The sequence below is a fragment of the Hemitrygon akajei genome, unplaced genomic scaffold (assembly GCF_048418815.1).
Source record: "Hemitrygon akajei unplaced genomic scaffold, sHemAka1.3 Scf000097, whole genome shotgun sequence".
In the NCBI taxonomy this organism is placed as follows: Eukaryota; Metazoa; Chordata; class Chondrichthyes; order Myliobatiformes; family Dasyatidae; genus Hemitrygon; species Hemitrygon akajei.
In genome coordinates this window covers 2,154,713-2,177,081 of record NW_027331983.1, presented here as the reverse complement: position 1 = coordinate 2,177,081, position 22,369 = coordinate 2,154,713, and positions in this window count along the sequence as shown.

Here is a 22,369-nt window from a genome sequence, read left to right as displayed (position 1 = left end):
GGTCAGACAGAGAGTGAATCTCCCTCCTCAACGTCCCATCACAAATGCCCGGGGTCAGACACAGAGTGAATCTCCTTCCACACCATCCCATCAAAAATTCCAGGGGTCAGACACAGAGTGAATCTGCATCCACACCTTTCCATCACATACTCCCGGGGTCAGACACTGAGTGAACCTGCATCCAAACCGTCCCATCACACATTGCCCGGGGTCAGACACAGAGTGAATCTCCCTCTTCACCGTCCCATCACAGGGTCCCGGGGACAGACGCAGAGTGAATCTCCATCCTCACAGTCCCAACATACACTCTCGGTGTCAGACACAGAGTGAATCTCCCTCCACACCGTCCCATCACAAAAGCCCTGGGTCAGACACTGAGTGAACCTGCATCCAAACCGTCCCATCACACATTGCCCGGGGTCAGACAGAGAGGGAATCTCCCTCCTCACCGTCCCATCACAAAAGCCCGGGGTCAGACACAGAGGGAATCTCCCTCCACACCGTCCCATCTCAAAAGCCCTGGGTCACTGAGTGAACCTCCATCCAAACCGTCCCATCGCACATTGCCGGGGTCAGACAAAGAGTAAATCTCACTCCTCACGGTCCCATCACACACTCACGGGGTCAGACACAGATTGGATCTCCATCCAAACCGTCCCATCACACGTTCCCAGGGTCTGACACAGAGTAAATCTCCCTCCTCACCGTCCCATCACACATTGCCGGGGTCAGACAGAGAGTGAATCTCCCTCCACACCGTCCCATCACAAAAGCCCGGGGTCAGACACAGAGTGAATCTCCCTCCACACCGTCCCATCACAAAAGCCCGGGGTCAGACACAGAGTGAATCTCCCTCCACACCGTCCCATCACAAAAGCCCTGGGTCAGACACTGAGTGAACCTCCATCCAAACCGTCCCATCACACATTGCCGGGGTCAGACAGAGAGTGAATCTCCCTCCTCACCGCCCCATCACAAAAGCCCGGGGTCAGACACAGAGTGATTCTCCCTCCACAGCGTCCCATCACAAAAGCCCTGGGTCAGACACTGAGTGAACCTGCATCCAAACCGTCCCATCACACATTGCCCGGGGTCAGACACAGAGTGAATCTCCTTCCACACCATCCCATCAAAAATTCCAGGGGTCAGACACAGAGTGAATCTGCATCCACACCTTTCCATCACATACTCCCGGGGTCAGACACTGAGTGAACCTGCATCCAAACCGTCCCATCACACATTGCCCGGGGTCAGACACAGAGTGAAACTCCTTCCACACCATCCCATCAAAAATTCAAGGGGTCAGACACAGAGTGAATCTGCATCCACACCTTTCCATCACATACTCCCGGGGTCAGACACTGAGTGAACCTGCATCCAAACCGTCCCATCACACATTGCCCGGGGTCAGACACAGAGTGAATCTCCCTCTTCACCGTCCCATCACAGGGTCCCGGGGTCAGACGCAGAGTGAATCTCCATCCTCACAGCCCAAAATACACTCTCGGGGTCAGACACAGAGTGAATCGCCCTCCTCACCGTCCCATCACAAAGGCCAGGTGTCAGACACAGAGAGAATCTCCATCCAACCGTCCCATCACACGTTCCCGGGGTCAGACAGAGAGTGAATCTCCCTCCTCACCGTCCCTTCACAAAAGCCCGGGGTCAGACACAAAGTGAATCTCCCTCTTCACCGTCCCATCACACACTCCCTGAATCGGACTCAGAGTGAACCACCATCCAAACCGTTCCATCACACGTTCCCGGGGTCAGACACAGAGTGAATCTCCTTCTTCACCGTCCCATCACAAAAGCCCGGGGTCAGCCACAGAGTGAATCTCCATCCAAACCGTCCCATCACAAATTCCGGTGTCTGACACAGAGTAAATCTCCCTCCATACCGTCCCATCACACACTGCAGGGTCAGACACAGAGTGAATCTCCCTCCACACCATCCCATCACAAAAGCCCTGGGTCAGACACTGAGTGAACCTGCATCCAAACCGTCCCATCACACATTGCCCGGGGTCAGACAGAGAGGGAATCTCCCTCCTCACCGTCCCATCACAAAAGCCCGGGGTCAGACACAGAGTGAATCTCCCTCCACACCGTCCCATCTCAAAAGCCCTGGGTCACTGAGTGAACCTCCATCCAAACCGTCCCATCGCACATTGCCGGGGTCAGACAAAGAGTAAATCTCACTCCTCACGGTCCGATCACACACTCACGGGGTCAGACACAGATTGGATCTCCATCCAAACCGTCCCATCACACGTTCCCAGGGTCTGACACAGAGTAAATCTCCCTCCTCACCGTCCCATCACACATTGCCGGGGTCAGACAGAGAGGGAATCTCCCTCCTCACCGTCCCATCACAAAAGCCCGGGGTCAGACACAGAGTGAATCTCCCTCCACACCGTCCCATCTCAAAAGCCCTTGGTCACTGAGTGAACCTCCATCCAAACCGTCCCATCGCACATTGCCGGGGTCAGACAGAGAGTGAATCTCCCTCCTCAACGTCCCATCACAAATGCCCGGGGTCAGACACAGAGTGAATCTCCTTCCACACCATCCCATCAAAAATTCCAGGGGTCAGACACAGAGTGAATCTGCATCCACACCTTTCCATCACATACTCCCGGGGTCAGACACTGAGTGAACCTGCATCCAAACCGTTCCATCACACATTCCCGGGGTCAGACACAGAGTGAATCTGCTTCTTCACCGTCCCATCACAAAAGCCCGGGGTCAGCCACAGAGTGAATCTCCATCCAAACCGTCCCATCACACTTTCCCGGGGTCAGACACAGAGTGAATCTCCCTCCTCACCGTCCCATCACAAAAGCCCGGCGTCAGACACAGAGTGAATCTCCCTATTCACCGTACCATCACACATTCCCAGGTTCAGACTCAGAGTGAACCTCCATCCAAACCATTCCATCACACGATCCCGGGGTCAGACACAGATTGAATCTCCCTCTTCACCGTCCCATCACAAAAGCCCGGGGTCAGTCACAGAGTGAATCTCCATCCAAACCGTCCCATCACACATTCCGGGGGTAATACACAGAGTGAATCTCCATCCACACCGTCAGATCTTAAACTCCTGGGGTCAGACACTGAGTGAACCTCCATCCAAACCGTCCCATCACACATTGCCGGGGTCAGACAGAGAGTGAATCTCCCTCCTCACCGTCCCATCACAAAAGCCCGGGGTCAGACACAGAGTGAATCTCCCTCCTCACCGTCCCATCACAAAAGCCCGGAGTCAGACACAGAGTGAATCTCCCTCCACACCGTCCCATCACAAAAGCCCTGTGACAGACACTGAGTGAACCTGCATCCAAACCGTCCCATCTCACATTGCCCGGGGTCAGACACAGAGTGAAACTCCTTCCACACCATCCCATCAAAAATTCCAGGGGTCAGACACAGAGTGAATCTGCATCCACACCTTTCCATCACATACTCCCGGGGTCAGCCACAGAGTGAATCTCCATCCAAACCGTCCCATCACAAATTCCGGTGTCTGACACAGAGTAAATCTCCCTCCATACCGTCCCATCACACACTCCAGGGTCAGACACAGAGTGAATCTCCCTCCACACCGTCCCATCACAAAAGCCCTGGGTCAGACACTGAGTGAACCTGCATCCAAACCGTCCCATCACACATTGCCCGGGGTCAGACAGAGAGGGAATCTCCCTCCTCACCGTCCCATCACAAAAGCCCGGGGTCAGACACAGAGTGAATCTCCCTCCACACCGTCCCATCTCAAAAGCCCTGGGTCACTGAGTGAACCTCCATCCAAACCGACCCATCGCACATTGCCGGGGTCAGACAAAGAGTAAATCTCACTCCTCACGGTCCCATCACACACTCACGGGGTCAGACACAGATTGGATCTCCATCCAAACCGTCCCATCACACGTTCCCAGGGTCTGACACAGAGTAAATCTCCCTCCTCACCGTCCCATCACACATTGCCGGGGTCAGACAGAGAGGGAATCTCCCTCCTCACCGTCCCATCACAAAAGCCCGGGGTCAGACACAGAGTGAATCTCCCTCCACACCGTCCCATCTCAAAAGCCCTGGGTCACTGAGTGAACCTCCATACAAACCGTCCCATCGCACATTGCCGGGGTCAGACAGAGAGTGAATCTCCCTCCTCAACGTCCCATCACAAATGCCCGGGGTCAGACACAGAGTGAATCTCCTTCCACACCATCCCATCAAAAATTCCAGGGGTCAGACACAGAGTGAATCTGCATCCACACCTTTCCATCACATACTCCCGGGGTCAGACACTGAGTGAACCTGCATCCAAACCGTCCCATCACACATTGCCCGGGGTCAGACACAGAGTGAATCTCCCTCTTCACCGTCCCATCACAGGGTCCCGGGGACAGACGCAGAGTGAATCTCCATCCTCACAGTCCCAACATACACTCTCGGTGTCAGACACAGAGTGAATCTCCCTCCACACCGTCCCATCACAAAAGCCCTGGGTCAGACACTGAGTGAACCTGCATCCAAACCGTCCCATCACACATTGCCCGGGGTCAGACAGAGAGGGAATCTCCCTCCTCACCGTCCCATCACAAAAGCCCGGGGTCAGACACAGAGGGAATCTCCCTCCACACCGTCCCATCTCAAAAGCCCTGGGTCACTGAGTGAACCTCCATCCAAACCGTCCCATCGCACATTGCCGGGGTCAGACAAAGAGTAAATCTCACTCCTCACGGTCCCATCACACACTCACGGGGTCAGACACAGATTGGATCTCCATCCAAACCGTCCCATCACACGTTCCCAGGGTCTGACACAGAGTAAATCTCCCTCCTCACCGTCCCATCACACATTGCCGGGGTCAGACAGAGAGGGAATCTCCCTCCTCACCGTCCCATCACAAAAGCCCGGGGTCAGACACAGAGTGAATCTCCCTCCACACCGTCCCATCTCAAAAGCCCTGGGTCACTGAGTGAACCTCCATCCAAACCGTCCCATCGCACATTGCCGGGGTCAGACAGAGAGTGAATCTCCCACCTCAACGTCCCATCACAAATGCCCGGGGTCAGACACAGAGTGAATCTCCTTCCACACCATCCCATCAAAAATTCCAGGGGTCAGACACAGAGTGAATCTGCATCCACACCTTTCCATCACATACTCCCGGGGTCAGACACTGAGTGAACCTGCATCCAAACCGTCCCATCACACATTGCCCGGGGTCAGACACAGAGTGAATCTCCCTCTTCACCGTCCCATCACAGGGTCCCGGGGACAGACGCAGAGTGAATCTCCATCCTCACAGTCCCAACATACACTCTCGGTGTCAGACACAGAGTGAATCTCCCTCCTCACCGTCCCATCACAAAAGCCAGGTGTCAGACACAGAGAGAATCTCCATCCAACCGTCCCATCACACGTTCCCGGGGTCAGACAGAGAGTGAATCTCCCTCCTCACCGTCCCTTCACAAAAGCACGGGGTCTGACACATAGTGAATCTCCCTCTTCACCGTCCCATCACACACTCCCTGGATCAGACTCAGAGTGAACCACCATCCAAACCGTTCCATCACACGTTCCCGGGGTCAGACACAGAGTGAATCTCCTTCTTCACCGTCCCATCACAAAAGCCCGGGGTCAGCCACAGAGTGAATCTCCATCCAAACCGTCCCATCACACTTTCCCGGGGTCAGACACAGAGTGAATCTCCCTCCTCACCGTCCCATCACAAAAGCCCGGCGTCAGACACAGAGTGAATCTCCCTATTCACCGTCCCATCACACACTCCCGGGTTCAGACTCAGAGTGAACCTCCATCCAAACCGTTCCATCACACGATCCCGGGGTCAGACACAGATTGAATCTCCCTCTTCACCGTCCCATCACAAAAGCCCGGGGTCAGCCACAGAGTGAATCTCCATCCAAACAGTCCCATCACACTTTCCCGGGGTCAGACACAGAGTGAATCTCCTTCTTCACCGTCCCATCACAAAAGCCCGGGGTCAGCCACAGAGTGAATCTCCATCCAAACCGTCCCATCACACTTTCCCGGGGTCAGACACAGAGTGAATCTCCCTCCTCACCGTCCCATCACAAAAGCCCGGCGTCAGACACAGAGTGAATCTCCCTATTCACCGTCCCATCACACACTCCCGGGTTCAGACTCAGAGTGAACCTCCATCCAAACCGTTCCATCACACGATCCCGGGGTCAGACACAGATTGAATCTCCCTCTTCACCGTCCCATCACAAAAGCCCGGGGTCAGCCACAGAGTGAATCTCCATCCAAACAGTCCCATCACACTTTCCCGGGGTCAGACACAGAGTGAATCTCCATCCACACCGTCCCATCACAAACTTCCGGTGTCTGACACAGAGTAAATCTCCCTCCACACCGTCCCATCACACACTCCCGGGGTCAGACACAGAGTGAATCTCCCTCCACACCGTCCCATCACAAAAGCCCTGGGTCAGACACTGAGTGAACCTGCATCCAAACCGTCCCATCACACATTGCCCGGGGTCAGACACAGAGTGAATCTCCTTCCACACCATCGCATCAAAAATTCCAGGGGTCAGACATAGAGAGAATCTGCATCCACACCTTTCCATGACAAACTCCCGGGGTCAGACAAAGAGTAAATCTCACTCCTCACGGTCCCATGACACACTCAAGGGGTCAGACACAGATTGGAGCTCCATCCAAACCGTCCCATTACACGTTCCCAGGGTCTGACACAGAGTAAATCTCCCTCCTCACCGTTCCATCACAAAAGCCAGGGGTCAGACTTAGAGTGAATCTGCATCCACACCTATCCATCACAAACTCCCGGGGTGTGAAACAGAGTGAAACTCCCTCCTCACGGTCCCATCACACACTCCCGGGGTCTGACACAGAGTGAATCTCCATCCAAACCGTCCCATCACAGGGTCCCGGGGTCAGACGCAGAGTGAATCTCCATCCTCACAGTCCCAACATACACTCTCGGGGTCAGACACAGAGTGAATCGCCCTCCTCACCGTCCCATCACAAAAGCCAGGTGTCAGACACAGAGAGAATCTCCATCCAACCGTCCCATCACACGTTCCCGGGGTCAGACAGAGAGTGAATCTCCCTCCTCACCGTCCCATCACAAAAGCCCGGGGTCAGCCACAGAGTGAATCTCCATCCAAACCGTCCCATCACAAATTCCGGAGTCTGACACAGAGTAAATCTCCCTCCATACCGTCCCATCGCACACTCCAGGGTCAGACACAGAGTGAATCTCCCTCCACACCATCCCATCACAAAAGCCCTGGGTCAGACACTGAGTGAACCTGCATCCAAACCGTCCCATCACACATTGCCCGGGGTCAGACAGAGAGGGAATCTCCCTCCTCACCGTCCCATCACAAAAGCCCGGTGTCAGACACAGAGTGAATCTCCCTCCACACCGTCCCATCTCAAAAGCCCTGGGTCACTGAGTGAACCTCCATCCAAACCGTCCCATCGCACATTGCCGGGGTCAGACAAAGAGTAAATCTCACTCCTCACGGTCCCATCACACACTCACGGGGTCAGACACAGATTGGATCTCCATCCAAACCGTCCCATCACACGTTCCCAGGGTCTGACACAGAGTAAATCTCCCTCCTCACCGTCCCATCACACATTGCCGGGGTCAGACAGAGAGGGAATCTCCCTCCTCACCGTCCCATCACAAAAGCCCGGGGTCAGACACAGAGTGAATCTCCCTCCACACCGTCCCATCTCAAAAGCCCTGGGTCACTGAGTGAACCTCCATCCAAACCGTCCCATCGCACATTGCCGGGGTCAGACAGAGAGTGAATCTCCCTCCTCAACGTCCCATCACAAATGCCCGGGGTCAGACACAGAGTGAATCTCCTTCCACACCATCCCATCAAAAATTCCAGGGGTCAGACACAGAGTGAATCTGCATCCACACCTTTCCATCACATACTCCCGGGGTCAGACACTGAGTGAACCTGCATCCAAACCGTCCCATCACACATTGCCCGGGGTCAGACACAGAGTGAATCTCCCTCTTCACCGTCCCATCACAGGGTCCCGGGGACAGACGCAGAGTGAATCTCCATCCTCACAGTCCCAACATACACTCTCGGTGTCAGACACAGAGTGAATGTCCCTCCTCACCGTCCCATCACAAAAGCCAGGTGTCAGACACAGAGAGAATCTCCATCCAACCGTCCCATCACACGTTCCCGGGGTCAGACAGAGAGTGAATCTCCCTCCTCACCGTCCCTTCACAAAAGCCCGGGGTCAGACACAAAGTGAATCTCCCTCTTCACCGTCCCATCACACACTCCCTGGATCAGACTCAGAGTGAACCACCATCCAAACCGTTCCATCACACGTTCCCGGGGTCAGACACAGAGTGAATCTCCTTCTTCACCGTCCCATCACAAAAGCCCGGGGTCAGCCACAGAGTGAATCTCCATCCAAACCGTCCCATCACACTTTCCCGGGGTCAGACACAGAGTGAATCTCCCTCCTCACCGTCCCATCACAAAAGCCCGGCGTCAGACACAGAGTGAATCTCCCTATTCACCGTCCCATCACACACTCCCGGGTTCAGACTCAGAGTGAACCTCCATCCAAACCGTTCCATCACACGATCCCGGGGTCAGACACAGATTGAATCTCCCTCTTCACCGTCCCATCACAAAAGCCCGGGGTCAGCCACAGAGTGAATCTCCATCCAAACAGTCCCATCACACTTTCCCGGGGTCAGACACAGAGTGAATCTCCATCCACACCGTCCCATCACAAACTTCCGGTGTCTGACACAGAGTAAATCTCCCTCCACACCGTCCCATCACACACTCCCGGGGTCAGACACAGAGTGAATCTCCCTCCACACCGTCCCATCACAAAAGCCCTGGGTCAGACACTGAGTGAACCTGCATCCAAACCGTCCCATCACACATTGCCCGGGGTCAGACACAGAGTGAATCTCCTTCCACACCATCCCATGAAAAATTCCAGGGGTCAGACATAGAGAGAATCTGCATCCACACCTTTCCATGACAAACTCCCGGGGTCAGACAAAGAGTAAATCTCACTCCTCACGGTCCCATGACACACTCACGGGGTCAGACACAGATTGGAGCTCCATCCAAACCGTCCCATTACACGTTCCCATGGTCTGACACAGAGTAAATCTCCCTCCTCACCGTTCCATCACAAAAGCCAGGGGTCAGACTTAGAGTGAATCTGCATCCACACCTATCCATCACAAACTCCCGGGGTGTGAAACAGAGTGAAACTCCCTCCTCACGGTCCCATCACACACTCCCGGGGTCTGACACAGAGTGAATCTCCATCCAAACCGTCCCATCACAGGGTCCCGGGGTCAGACGCAGAGTGAATCTCCATCCTCACAGTCCCAACATACACTCTCGGGGTCAGACACAGAGTGAATCGCCCTCCTCACCGTCCCATCACAAAAGCCAGGTGTCAGACACAGAGAGAATCTTCATCCAACCGTCCCATCACAAAAGCCCGGGGTCAGACACAGAGTGAAGCTCCCTCCACACCGTCCCATCACAAAAGCCCGGGGTCAGACACAGAGTGAATCTCCCTTCACACCGTCCCATCACAAAAGCCCTGGGTCAGACACTGAGTGAACCTGCATCCAAACCGTCCCATCACACATTGCCCGGGGTCAGACACAGAGTGAATCTCCTTCCACACCATCCATTCAAAAATTCCAGGGGTCAGACATAGAGAGAATCAGCATCCACACCTTTCCATGACAAACTCCCGGGGTCAGACAAAGAGTAAATCTCACTCCTCACGGTCCCATCACACACTCACGGGGTCAGACACAGAGTGAATCTGCATCCAAACCGTCCCATCACACGTTCTCGGGGTCAGACACAGAGTGAATCGCCCTCCTCACCGTCCCATCACAAAAGCCAGGTGTCAGACACTGAGAGAATCTCCATCCAACCGTCCCATCACACGTTCCCGGGGTCAGACAGAGAGTGAATCTCCCTCCTCACCGTCCCATCACAAAAGCCCGGGGTCAGACACAGAGTGAATCTCCCTCCACACCGTCCCATCACAAAAGCCCGGGGTCAGACACAGAGTGAATCTCCCTTCACACCGTCCCATCACAAAAGCCCTGGGTCAGACACTGAGTGATCCTGCATTCAAACCGTCCCATCACACATTGCCCGTGGTCAGACACAGAGTGAATCTCCTTCCACACCATCCATTGAAAAATTCCAGGGGTCAGACATAGAGAGAATCAGCATCCACACCTTTCCATGACAAACTCCCGGGGTCAGACAAAGAGTAAATCTCACTCCTCACGGTCCCATCACACACTCACGGGGTCAGACACAGAGTGAATCTGCATCCAAACCGTCCCATCACACGTTCTCGGGGTCAGACAGAGAGTGAATCTCCCTCCTCACCGTCCCATCACACACTCCCGGGGTCAGACACAGAGTGAATCTCTATCCACACCGTCCCATCACAAACTTCCGGTGTCTGACACAGGGTGAATCTCCCTCAACACCGTCCCATCACAAAAGACCTGGGTCTGACACTGAGTGAACCTGCATCCAAACAGTCCCATCACACATTGCCCGGGGTCAGACACAGAGTGAATCTCCTTCCACACCATCCCATCAAAAATTCCAGGGGTCAGACACAGAGTGAATCTGCATCCACACCTTTCCATCACATACTCCCAGGGTCAGACACTGAGTGAACCTGCATCCAATCCGTCCCTTCACAAAAGCCCGGGGTCAGACACAAAGTGAATCTCCCTCTTCACCGTCCCATCACACACTCCCTGGATCAGACTCAGAGTGAACCTCCATCCAAACCGTTCCATCACACGATCCCGGGGTCAGACACAGATTGATTCTCCCTCTTCACCGTCCCATCACAAAAGCCCGGGGTCAGCCACAGAGTGAATCTCCATCCAAACAGTCCCATCACACTTTCCCGGGGTCAGACACAGAGTGAATCTCCATCCACACCGTCCCATCACAAACTTCCGGTGTCTGACACAGAGTAAATCTCCCTCCACACCGTCCCATCACACACTCCCGGGGTCAGACACAGAGTGAATCTCCCTCCACACCGTCCCATCACAAAAGCCCTGGGTCAGACACTGAGTGAACCTGCATCCAAACCGTCCCATCACACATTGCCCGGGGTCAGACACAGAGTGAATCTCCTTCCACACCATCCCATCAAAAATTCCAGGGGTCAGACATAGAGAGAATCTGCATCCACACCTTTCCATGACAAACTCCCGGGGTCAGACAAAGAGTAAATCTCACTCCTCACGGTCCCATGACACACTCACGGGGTCAGACACAGATTGGATCTCCATCCAACCCGGCCCATCACACGTTCCCAGGGTCTGACACAGAGTAAATCTCCCTCCTCACCGTTCCATCACAAAAGCCAGGCGTCAGACTTAGAGTGAATCTGCATCCACACCTATCCATCACAAACTCCCGGGGTGTGAAACAGAGTGAAACTCCCTCCTCACGGTCCCATCACACACTCCCGGGGTCTGACACAGAGTGAATCTCCATCCAAACCGTCCCATCACAGGGTCCCGGGGTCAGACACAGAGTGAATCGCCCTCCTCACCGTCCCATCACAAAAGCCAGGTGTCAGACACAGAGAGAATCTCCATCCAACCGTCCCATCACACGTTCCCGGGGTCAGACAGAGAGTGAACCTCCCTCCTCACCGTCCCATCACAAAAGCCCGGGGTCAGACACAGAGTGAATCTCCCTCCACACCATCCCATCACAAAAGCCCGGGGTCAGACACAGAGTGAATCTCCCTTCACACCGTCCCATCACAAAAGCCCTGGGTCAGACACTGAGTGAACCTGCATTCAAACCGTCCCATCACACATTGCCCGTGGTCAGACACAGAGTGAATCTCCTTCCACACCATCCATTGAAAAATTCCAGGGGTCAGACATAGAGAGAATCAGCATCCACACCTTTTCATGACAAACTCCCGGGGTCAGACAAAGAGTAAATCTCACTCCTCACGGTCCCATCACACACTCACGGGGTCAGACACAGAGTGAATCTGCATCCAAACCGTCCCATCACACGTTCTCGGGGTCAGACACAGAGTGAATCTGCATCCAAACCGTTCCATCACACGATCCCGGGGTCAGACACAGAGTGAATCTCCCTCTTCACCGTCCCATCACAAAAGACCGGGGTCAGTCACAGAGTGAATCTCCATCCAAACCGTCCCATCACACATTCCCGGGGTAATACACAGAGTGAATCTCCATCCACACCGTCAGATCTTAAACTCCTGGGGTCAGACACTGAGTGAAACTCCATCCAAACCGTCCCATCACACATTGCCGGGGTCAGACAGAGAGTGAATCTCCCTCCTCACCGTCCCATCACAAAAGCCCGGGGTCAGACACAGAGTGAATCTCCCTCCTCACCGTCCCATCACAAAAGCCCTGGGTCAGACACTGAGTGAACCTGCATCCAAACCGTCCCATCTCACATTGCCCGGGGTCAGACACAGAGTGAAAATCCTTCCACACCATCCCATCAAAAATTCCAGGGGTCAGACACAGAGTGAATCTGCATCCACACCTTTCCATCACATACTCCCGGGGTCAGACACTGAGTGAACCTGCATCCAAACCGTCCCATCACACATTGCCCGGGGTCAGACACAGAGTGAATCTCCCTCTTCACCGTCCCATCACAGGGTCCCGGGGTCAGACGCAGAGTGAATCTCCATCCTCACAGCCCAAAATACACTCTCGGGGTCAGACACAGAGTGAATCGCCCTCCTCACCGTCCCATCACAAAAGCCAGGTGTCAGACACAGAGAGAATCTCCATCCAACCGTCCCATCACACGTTCCCGGGGTCAGACAGAGAGTGAATCTCCCTCCTCACCGTCCCTTCACAAAAGCCCGGGGTCAGACACAAAGTGAATCTCCCTCTTCACCGTCCCATCACACACTCCCTGGATCAGACTCAGAGTGAACCACCATCCAAACCGTTCCATCACACGTTCCCGGGGTCAGACACAGAGTGAATCTCCTTCTTCACCGTCCCATCACAAAAGCCCGGGGTCAGCCACAGAGTGAATCTCCATCCAAACCGTCCCATCACAAATTCCGGTGTCTGACACAGAGTAAATCTCCCTCCACACCGTCCCATCACACACTCCAGTGTCAGACACAGAGTGAATCTCCCTCCACACCGTCCCATCACAAAAGCCCTGGGTCAGACACTGAGTGAACCTGCATCCAAACCGTCCCATCACACATTGCCCGGGGTCAGACACAGCGTGAATCTCCTTCCACACCATCCCATCAAAAATTCCAGGTGTCAGACATAGAGAGAATCTGCATCCACACCTTTCCATGACAAACTCCCGGGGTCAGACAAAGAGAACATCTCACTCCTCACGGTCCCATCACACACTCACGGGGTCAGACACAGATTGGATCTCCATCCAAACCGTCCCATCACACGTTCCCAGGGTCTGACACAGAGTAAATCTCCCTCCTCACCGTCCCATCACACATTGCCGGGGTCAGACAGAGAGGGAATCTCCCTCCTCACCGTCCCATCACAAAAGCCCGGGGTCAGACACAGAGTGAATCTCCCTCCACACCGTCCCATCTCAAAAGCCCTGGGTCACTGAGTGAACCTCCATCCATACCGTCCCATCACACATTGCCGGGGTCAGACAGAGAGTGAATCTCCCTCCTCAACGTCCCATCACAAAAGCCCGGGGTCAGACACAGAGTGAATCTCCCTCCACACCGTCCCATCACAAAAGCCCTGGGTCAGACACTGAGTGAACCTGCATCCAAACCGTCCCATCACACATTGCCCGGGGTCAGACACAGAGTGAATCTCCTTCCACACCATCCCATCAAAAATTCCAGGTGTCAGACACAGAGTGAATCTGCATCCACACCTTTCCATCACATACTCCCGGGGTCAGACACTGAGTGAACCTGCATCCAAACCGTCCCATCACACATAGCCCGGGGTCAGACACAGAGTGAATCTCCCTCTTCACCGTCCCATCACAGGGTCCCGGGGACAGACGCAGAGTGAATCTCCATCCTCACAGCCCCAACATACACTCTCGGGGTCAGACACAGAGTGAATCTCCCTCCTCACCGTCCCACCCAAAAGCCAGGTGTCAGACACAGAGAGAATCTCCATCCAACCGTCCCATCACACGTTCCCGGGGTCAGACAGAGAGTGAATCTCCCTCCTCACCGTCCCTTCACAAAAGCACGGGGTCAGACACAAAGTGAATCTCCCTCTTCACCGTCCCATCACACACTCCCTGGATCAGACTCAGAGTGAACCACCATCCAAACCGTTCCATCACACGTTCCCGGGGTCAGACACAGAGTGAATCTCCTTCTTCACCGTCCCATCACAAAAGCCCGGGGTCAGCCACAGAGTGAATCTCCATCCAAACCGTCCCATCACACTTTCCCGGGGTCAGCCACAGAGTGAATCTCCCTCCTCACCGTCCCATCACAAAAGCCCGGCGTCAGACACAGAGTGAATCTCCCTATTCACCGTCCCATCACACACTCCCGGGTTCAGACTCAGAGTGAACCTCCATCCAAACCGTTCCCTCACACGATCCCGGGGTCAGACACAGATTGAATCTCCCTCTTCACCGTCCCATCACAAAAGCCCGGGGTCAGCCACAGAGTGAATCTCCATCCAAACAGTCCCATCACACTTTCCCGGGGTCAGACACAGAGTGAATCTCCATCCACACCGTCCCATCACAAACTTCCGGTGTCTGACACAGAGTACATCTCCCTCCACACCGTCCCATCACACACTCCCGGGGTCAGACACAGAGTGAATCTCCCTCCACACCGTCCCATCACAAAAGCCCTGGGTCAGACACTGAGTGAACCTGCATCCAAACCGTCCCATCACACAGTGCCCGGGGTCAGACACAGAGTGAATCTCCATCCACACCGTCCCATCACAAACTTCCGGTGTCTGACACAGAGTACATCTCCCTCCACACCGTCCCATCACACACTCCCGGGGTCAGACACAGAGTGAATCTCCCTCCACACCGTCCCATCACAAAAGCCCTGGGTCAGACACTGAGTGAACCTGCATCCAAACCGTCCCATCACACAGTGCCCGGGGTCAGACACAGAGTGAATCTCCATCCACACCGTCCCATCACAAACTTCCGGTGTCTGACACAGAGTACATCTCACTCCACACCGTCCCATCACACACTCCCGGGGTCAGACAAAGAGTAAATCTCACTCCTCACGGTCCCATGACAAACTCACGGGGTCAGACAGAGATTGGAGCTCCATCCAAACCGTTCAATCACACGTTCCCAGGGTCTGACACAGAGTAAATCTCCCTCCTCACCGTTCCATCACAAAAGCCAGGGGTCAGACTTAGAGTGAATCTGCATCCACACCTATCCATCACAAACTCCCGGGGTGTGAAACAGAGTGAAACTCCCTCCTCACGGTCCCATCACACACTCCCGGGGTCTGACACAGAGTGAATCTCCATCCAAACCGTCCCATCACAGGGTCCCGGGATCAGACGCAGAGTGAATCTCCATCCTCACAGTCCCAACATACACTCTCGGGGTCAGACACAGAGTGAATCGCCCTCCTCACCGTCCCATCACAAAAGCCAGGTGTCAGACACAGAGAGAATCTCCATCCAACCGTCCCATCACACGTTCCCGGGGTCAGACAGAGAGTGAATCTCCCTCCTCACCGTCCCATCACAAAAGCCCGGGGTCAGACACAGAGTGAAGCTCCCTCCACACCGTCCCATCACAAAAGCCCGGGGTCAGACACAGAGTGAATCTCCCTTCACACCGTCCCATCACAAAAGCCCTGGGTCAGACACTGAGTGAACCTGCATCCAAACCGTCCCATCACACAGTGCCCGGGGTCAGACACAGAGTGAATCTCCTTCCACACCATCCATTCAAAAATTCCAGGGGTCAGACATAGAGAGAATCAGCATCCACACCTTTCCATGACAAACTCCCGGGGTCAGACAAAGAGTAAATCTCACCCCTCACGGTCCCATCACACACTCACGGGGTCAGACACAGAGTGAATCTGCATCCAAACCGTCACATCACACGTTCTCGGGGTCAGACACAGAGTGAATCGCCCTCCTCACCGTCCCATCACAAAAGCCAGGTGTCAGACACAGAGAGAATCTCCATCCAACCGTCCCATCACACGTTCCCGGGGTCAGACAGAGAGTGAATCTCCCTCCTCACCGTCCCATCACAAAAGCCCGGGGTCAGACACAGAGTGAATCTCCCTCCACACCGTCCCATCACAAAAGCCCGGGGTCAGACACAGAGTGAATCTCCCTTCACACCGTCCCATCACAAAAGCCCTGGGTCAGATACTGAGTGAACCTGCATTCAAACCGTCCCATCACACATTGCCCGGGGTCAGACACAGAGTGAATCTCCTTCCACACCATCCATTGAAAAATTCCAGGGGTCAGACATAGAGAGAATCTGCATCCACACCTTTCCATGACAAACTCCCGGGGTCAGACACAGAGTGAATCTCCATCCACACCGTCCCATCACAAACTTCCGGTGTCTGACACAGGGTGAATCTCCCTCAACACCGTCCCATCACAAAAACCCTGGGTCAGACACTGAGTGAACCTGCATCCAAACAGTCCCATCACACATTGCCCGGGGTCAGCCACAGAGTGAATCTCCTTCCACACCATCCCATCAAATATTCCAGGGGTCAGACACAGAGTGAATCTGCATCCACACCTTTCCATCACATACTCCCAGGGTCAGACACTGAGTGAACCTGCATCCAATCCGTCCCATCACACATTGCCCGGGGTCAGACACAGAGTGAATCTCCCTCTTCACCGTCCCATCACAGGGTCCCGGGGACAGACGCAGAGTGAATCTCCATCCTCACAGTCCCAACATACACTCTCGGGGTCAGACACAGAGTGAATCTCCCTCCTCACCGTCCCATCACAAAAGCCAGGTGTCAGACACAGAGAGAATCTCCATCCAACCGTCCCATCACACGTTCCCGGGGTCAGACAGAGAGTGAATCTCCCTCCTCACCGTCCCTTCACAAAAGCACGGGGTCTGACACATAGTGAATCTCCCTCTTCACCGTCCCATCACACACTCCCTGGATCAGACTCAGAGTGAACCACCATCCAAACCGTTCCATCACACGTTACCGGGGTCAGACACAGAGTGAATCTCCTTCTTCACCGTCCCATCACAAAAGCCCGGCGTCAGACACAGAGTGAATCTCCCTATTCACCGTCCCATCACACACTCCCGGGTTCAGACTCAGAGTGAACCTCCATCCAAACCGTCCCATCACAAAAGCCCTGGGTCAGACACTGAGTGAACCTGCATCCAAACCGTCCCATCACACATTGCCCGGGGTCAGACACAGAGTGAATCTCCTTCCACACCATCCCATCAAAAATTCCAGGGGTCAGACATAGAGAGAATCTGCATCCACACCTTTCCATGACAATCTCCGGGGTCAGACAAAGAGTAAATCTCACTCCTCACGGTCACATGACACACTCACGGGGTCAAACAGAGATTGGAGCTCCATCCAAACCGTTCAATCACACGTTCCCAGGGTCTGACACAGAGTAAATCTCCCTCCTCACCGTTCCATCACAAAAGCCAGGGGTCAGACTTAGAGTGAATCTGCATCCACACCTATCCATCACAAACTCCCGGGGTGTGAAACAGAGTAAGACTCCCTCCTCACGGTCCCATCACACACTCCCGGGGTCTGACACAGAGTGAATCTCCATCCAAACCGTCCCATCACAGGGTCCCGGGGTCAGACGCAGAGTGAATCTCCATCCTCACAGTCCCAACATACACTCTCGGGGTCAGACACAGAGTGAATCGCCCTCCTCACCGTCCCATCACAAAAGCCAGGTGTCAGACACAGAGAGAATCTCCATCCAACCGTCCCATCACACGTTCCCGGGGTCAGAGAGAGAGTGAATCTCCCTCCTCACCGTCCCATCACAAAAGCCCGGGGTCAGACACAGAGTGAAGCTCCCTCCACACCGTCCCATCACAAAAGCCCGGGGTCAGACACAGAGTGAATCTCCCTTCACACCGTCCCATCACAAAAGCCCTGGGTCAGACACTGAGTGAACCTGCATCCAAACCGTCCCATCACACAGTGCCCGGGGTCAGACACAGAGTGAATCTCCTTCCACATCATCCATTCAAAAATTCCAGGGGTCAGACATAGAGAGAATCAGCATCCACACCTTTCCATGACAAACTCCCGGGGTCAGACAAAGAGTAAATCTCACCCCTCACGGTCCCATCACACACTCACGGGGTCAGACACAGAGTGAATCTGCATCCAAACCGTCACATCACACGTTCTCGGGGTCAGACACAGAGTGAATCGCCCTCCTCACCGTCCCATCACAAAAGCCAGGTGTCAGACACAGAGAGAATCTCCATCCAACCGTCCCATCACACGTTCCCGGGGTCAGACAGAGAGTGAATCTCCCTCCTCACCGTCCCATCACAAAAGCCCGGGATCAGACACAGAGTGAATCTCCCTCCACACCGTCCCATCACAAAAGCCCGGGGTCAGACACAGAGTGAATCTCCCTTCACACCGTCCCATCACAAAAGCCCTGGGTCAGATACTGAGTGAACCTGCATTCAAACCGTCCCATCACACATTGCCCGGGGTCAGACACAGAGTGAATCTCCTTCCACACCATCCATTGAAAAATTCCAGGGGTCAGACATAGAGAGAATCTGCATCCACACCTTTCCATGACAAACTCCCGGGGTCAGACACAGAGTGAATCTCCATCCACACCGTCCCATCACAAACTTCCGGTGTCTGACACAGGGTGAATCTCCCTCAACACCGTCCCATCACAAAAACCCTGGGTCAGACACTGAGTGAACCTGCATCCAAACAGTCCCATCACACATTGCCCGGGGTCAGCCACAGGGTGAATCTCCTTCCACACCATCCCATCAAATATTCCAGGGGTCAGACACAGAGTGAATCTGCATCCACACCTTTCCATCACATACTCCCAGGGTCAGACACTGAGTGAACCTGCATCCAATCCGTCCCATCACACATTGCCCGGGGTCAGACACAGAGTGAATCTCCCTCTTCACCGTCCCATCACAGGGTCCCGGGGACAGACGCAGAGTGAATCTCCATCCTCACAGTCCCAACATACACTCTCGGGGTCAGACACAGAGTGAATCTCCCTCCTCACCGTCCCATCACAAAAGCCAGGTGTCAGACACAGAGAGAATCTCCATCCAACCGTCCCATCACACGTTCCCGGGGTCAGACAGAGAGTGAATCTCCCTCCTCACCGTCCCTTCACAAAAGCCCGGGGTCAGACACAAAGTGAATCTCCCTCTTCACCGTCCCATCACACACTCCCTGGATCAGACTCAGAGTGAACCACCATCCAAACCGTTCCATCACACGTTCCCGGGGTCAGACACAGAGTGAATCTCCTTCTTCACCGTCCCATCACAAAAGCCCGGCGTCAGACACAGAGTGAATCTCCCTATTCACCGTCCCATCACACACTCCCGGGTTCAGACTCAGAGTGAACCTCCATCCAAACCGTCCCATCACAAAAGCCCTGGGTCAGACACTGAGTGAACCTGCATCCAAACCGTCCCATCACACATTGCCCGGGGTCAGACACAGAGTGAATCTCCTTCCACACCATCCCATCAAAAATTCCAGGGGTCAGACATAGAGTGAATCTGCATCCACACCTTTCCATGACAATCTCCCGGGGTCAGACAAAGAGTAAATCTCACTCCTCACGGTCACATGACACACTCACGGGGTCAAACAGAGATTGGAGCTCCATCCAAACCGTTCAATCACACGTTCCCAGGGTCTGACACAGAGTAAATCTCCCTCCTCACCGTTCCATCACAAAAGCCAGGGGTCAGACTTAGAGTGAATCTGCATCCACACCTATCCATCACAAACTCCCGGGGTGTGAAACAGAGTAAGACTCCCTCCTCACGGTCCCATCACACACTCCCGGGGTCTGACACAGAGTGAATCTCCATCCAAACCGTCCCATCACAGGGTCCCGGGGTCAGACGCAGAGTGAATCTCCATCCTCACAGTCCCAACATACACTCTCGGGGTCAGACACAGAGTGAATCGCCCTCCTCACCGTCCCATCACAAAAGCCAGGTGTCAGACACAGAGAGAATCTCCATCCAACCGTCCCATCACACGTTCCCGGGGTCAGAGAGAGAGTGAATCTCCCTCCTCACCGTCCCATCACAAAAGCCCGGGGTCAGACACAGAGTGAAGCTCCCTCCACACCGTCCCATCACAAAAGCCCGGGGTCAGACACAGAGTGAATCTCCCTTCACACCGTCCCATCACAAAAGCCCTGGGTCAGACACTGAGTGAACCTGCATCCAAACCGTCCCATCACACAGTGCCCGGGGTCAGACACAGAGTGAATCTCCTTCCACATCATCCATTCAAAAATTCCAGGGGTCAGACATAGAGAGAATCAGCATCCACACCTTTCCATGACAAACTCCCGGGGTCAGACAAAGAGTAAATCTCACCCCTCACGGTCCCATCACACACTCACGGGGTCAGACACAGAGTGAATCTGCATCCAAACCGTCACATCACACGTTCTCGGGGTCAGACACAGAGTGAATCGCCCTCCTCACCGTCCCATCACAAAAGCCAGGTGTCAGACACAGAGAGAATCTCCATCCAACCGTCCCATCACACGTTCCCGGGGTCAGACAGAGAGTGAATCTCCCTCCTCACCGTCCCATCACAAAAGCCCGGGATCAGACACAGAGTGAATCTCCCTCCACACCGTCCCATCACAAAAGCCCGGGGTCAGACACAGAGTGAATCTCCCTTCACACCGTCCCATCACAAAAGCCCTGGGTCAGATACTGAGTGAACCTGCATTCAAACCGTCCCATCACACATTGCCCGGGGTCAGACACAGAGTGAATCTCCTTCCACACCATCCATTGAAAAATTCCAGGGGTCAGACATAGAGAGAATCTGCATCCACACCTTTCCATGACAAACTCCCGGGGTCAGACACAGAGTGAATCTCCATCCACACCGTCCCATCACAAACTTCCGGTGTCTGACACAGGGTGAATCTCCCTCAACACCGTCCCATCACAAAAACCCTGGGTCAGACACTGAGTGAACCTGCATCCAAACAGTCCCATCACACATTGCCCGGGGTCAGCCACAGAGTGAATCTCCTTCCACACCATCCCATCAAATATTCCAGGGGTCAGACACAGAGTGAATCTGCATCCACACCTTTCCATCACATACTCCCAGGGTCAGACACTGAGTGAACCTGCATCCAATCCGTCCCATCACACATTGCCCGGGGTCAGACACAGAGTGAATCTCCCTCTTCACCGTCCCATCACAGGGTCCCGGGGACAGACGCAGAGTGAATCTCCATCCTCACAGTCCCAACATACACTCTCGGGGTCAGACACAGAGTGAATCTCCCTCCTCACCGTCCCATCACAAAAGCCAGGTGTCAGACACAGAGAGAATCTCCATCCAACCGTCCCATCACACGTTCCCGGGGTCAGACAGAGAGTGAATCTCCCTCCTCACCGTCCCTTCACAAAAGCCCGGGGTCAGACACAAAGTGAATCTCCCTCTTCACCGTCCCATCACACACTCCCTGGATCAGACTCAGAGTGAACCACCATCCAAACCGTTCCATCACACGTTCCCGGGGTCAGACACAGAGTGAATCTCCTTCTTCACCGTCCCATCACAAAAGCCCGGCGTCAGACACAGAGTGAATCTCCCTATTCACCGTCCCATCACACACTCCCGGGTTCAGACTCAGAGTGAACCTCCATCCAAACCGTCCCATCACAAAAGCCCTGGGTCAGACACTGAGTGAACCTGCATCCAAACCGTCCCATCACACATTGCCCGGGGTCAGACACAGAGTGAATCTCCTTCCACACCATCCCATCAAAAATTCCAGGGGTCAGACATAGAGAGAATCTGCATCCACACCTTTCCATGACAATCTCCCGGGGTCAGACAAAGAGTAAATCTCACTCCTCACGGTCACATGACACACTCACGGGGTCAAACAGAGATTGGAGCTCCATCCAAACCGTTCAATCACACGTTCCCAGGGTCTGACACAGAGTAAATCTCCCTCCTCACCGTTCCATCACAAAAGCCAGGGGTCAGACTTAGAGTGAATCTGCATCCACACCTATCC